Here is a 3,108-nt window from a genome sequence, read left to right as displayed (position 1 = left end):
AATTATGGTATAATTTCAATGAGTTTTTCACAGACGTGAAAATTGATTTTCACCCACGGGCATGGAAAACTAGTAGATGTCAAAAACTAGTAAATAATAAATTTTTAGATTCAAAGGGATGGATGACCTTTTTTCCTATCCAAAGTTTCCAGTTTGAGCATGAGTTTTCTGATTTTCCTTTGAATGGGACTCGATTTAATATCTTTTTTATGATTTTTATGATTTTCTTTTTAGAAAGACACAAAAATAGAAAACCTACACTTTCACAACCCGAATATGTAGAAATCAAAACATGTAGAAGTGTACAAAACTTAAATATCTTCTTTCCTCAAGGTTTCCCAAGTACTCATAAACATCAACACAAAAAACATAAAAACAACCATTCTTTTTTCTCGCAAAACATCCAACATTATCTTCTTAATAATCTACACAACATTACTACTCCTTGCATAAGGGAGCGGAGACTCTAAAAAGAGTGGAGGAAGCAAGATTTCCTCGTTGGAAATGGCGCCAAAAAATGTATGGCCCAATTTAGCTGTCTAGAACTCCCTCATTCACATAAAAATAGCACAAACAAGAAAAAACAGTGGTGGGGAACTTACCTTACTTCCAAGCTCGGGTCTTTTGAAGTCATCCAAGCTTGACACAGCTCCTCTCTCCTTCAAGCTCTCCCTTCCTTACTCTCACAAAAGTTGTGATCAAAGCCCTAGCCTTGATATTGAGAGACTCGATGAAGGATTTCATTAGAAAAGAACAAAACGGATTTATTAAAGGGAGGTAAATCCTAGATGCCATAATCTCTCTTTGGGAAGGAAGGACAAGAATGGATAAAGACCTTGGAGGCCATCTTCCTCAAAGTGGACTTAGAAAACAAAGCATAAAAGGATGAAGTGTGACTTTACAATAAAAGATGTATTAGTTCTTTATAGGATTGAGGCTCAATTTTATTCAAATTGTGGGCATTCTCCTCAAAGATGCAAAACCACACATTAATATTAATGGTAAATGATATAGCCATTACATCACAGAGAAGCGTGTAAAGGATGCCTTCTCTCTCCTTTTCTCTTTGATTTGGCTATGAAATCTCACGCACATGGGACTTACATAATAAGCTTGAACAAGAACTTATAGAAGGGTTCAAATTGCCAAATGGTACAAGTCAGTTATTAGAAAATTTATATAAGCAATATAGCCCTTACTTTGGGTTGCAACATCGTTCATCATGGAATCTTGGAGGTCAATAATGGACTTTGGGACGAGTCAATTCATATAAAATTTATAACCCTTACTTTGGGTGGCAACATCCTAGAGTTCATGGAATCTTAGAGTTCAATAATGGACTGTTGTGTCATTTCAAGTTCCATGGTCAAGAATGCGAAGACATCTATTTAGGGTAATAATTGCCAAAATGAAGCTCTCTATGCAAGCATGGGCTTTTGACAAGTGTAGAGAGAAAATTCCCCCACCACATCCTTGCACTAGATAATCTAACCTAAGTAAGAAGACAAAAAATGGCACGAAGCATTACCCACAAAGAACCCATGCCATGCATCAACTTGCCCAAAAGTCTCTTGAAGGCATAAGGATATTGTGACACCATCTCAATCATATGGATTCCCAAGCATAATGTCTTTGGAAGATGGAGCAAACAGACAGCAGAAGAAATAAGAAACCAGCTACTCCTAAAAGGGAAGCACCTCAATGAAACCTCGCCAAGCAAGTCCATTGCCCAATAGGCACATCATCAATGGAAGCAATGCAAGCAACTTGGAAAATCGTCTTTACTTATCTAAGTTCACTTATCTAAGAACCGTATGGAGCATCTTATACATCGTTTCAAAAAAGCTAAGACTCAAGGAAAACATCAATGAATGGATGCAAAACGATTGGATTACACAAGTGGTATAAAGATCACCAAGAACTAGAGACAACAAAAATCTATATCAACGTATGGTTACAATAGTACGTGTACATTGGCCATGTACAAGTAGGTAATGATCCACATACAAATAGAAACATATGGTAGACAAGTAAAAAGCCCAATCAGTGTTACTTTTTGACAGGTGTCACACCCGTTTTCTAGCATTTTGGCATAAAATATTTGCAAGTTTTTAAAATGCTCGTCAAAAATTACACTGAAATACAAAAAAAAACTTGATATATTTCACCAAACGCATATAAGTGAATGATACATCATAGCATACTAGTATCATGTATGAATGGTTTTCCTTTGCTTCATTCATCGACAGAAAAATAAATAAATATAGAAAAAATTTCGAATTAGATAATTAGTCCAAAAATGATTCACTGAAAACCACAAATTCTCTTATTTGTAGAACCTTGTGCCTTCATAGCCTTGCCATCTGCAATATCACCAACTACAGTATTATGATTCTTAGTGTAGAGGGGCTTCCATTAAACCCGCGCCAACGTCTTCAACAAGATTCAAAAAGGACCCATAACTTATTCCACATCTTCAACCAAAGTAACAAATGTTATTCACAAAGTTCTAATGCCGAAGTAGTCAACATGTACAACAAGCGAATCCAAAGATATCAATCCCCCAAGAACTTGGAAGTACAATAACATGTCAAGAACACATGCAAAATTAATAATCATCATCAGCTTCAGCAAACAATGCAATACAAAGCAAAACAAAAGCAAAGAGCATGTGTTCATCATACTGAATACCCATCTCCTCTTTTCTAGGAACTAATCAAGCAACATCTCGTGCAAGCACCTCAAGTGCTTTATTTGTCTGCATTATAATTTTTCATTCGATCTCAACGACATGATTGACAATATAAAGAAAAATATGTTAATCCATTTAAGGGGTTAATATATGTTGTCCCTAATATTATACAGTGAAGATCAAAGAGAGAGACACCAAAAAGATGTATGATCAAGCTATGAAGCAATAGTGTCCCTATCTATACCTTGGATGAATACCCGTAACGATTCAATTGAATACTTATGGAGACTTCTCACTCCAAATGATGTCCTTCATGGATACTTTAATACTGGAGAGTTGTAAGACCAATAAACTATAAGGCCATTAGTTCATTAGAGGTTTACTTTTTATGTTTGGGACGGCCATGTGTGAACTAG

Source organism: Cibotium barometz, chromosome 37, assembly GCF_041138505.1.
Source record: "Cibotium barometz isolate CiBa-2024 chromosome 37, ASM4113850v1, whole genome shotgun sequence".
NCBI classification, from domain to species: Eukaryota; Viridiplantae; Streptophyta; class Polypodiopsida; order Cyatheales; family Cibotiaceae; genus Cibotium; species Cibotium barometz.
The sequence above is the reverse complement of the archived record's forward strand: the minus strand, read 5'-3'. Positions refer to the sequence as shown.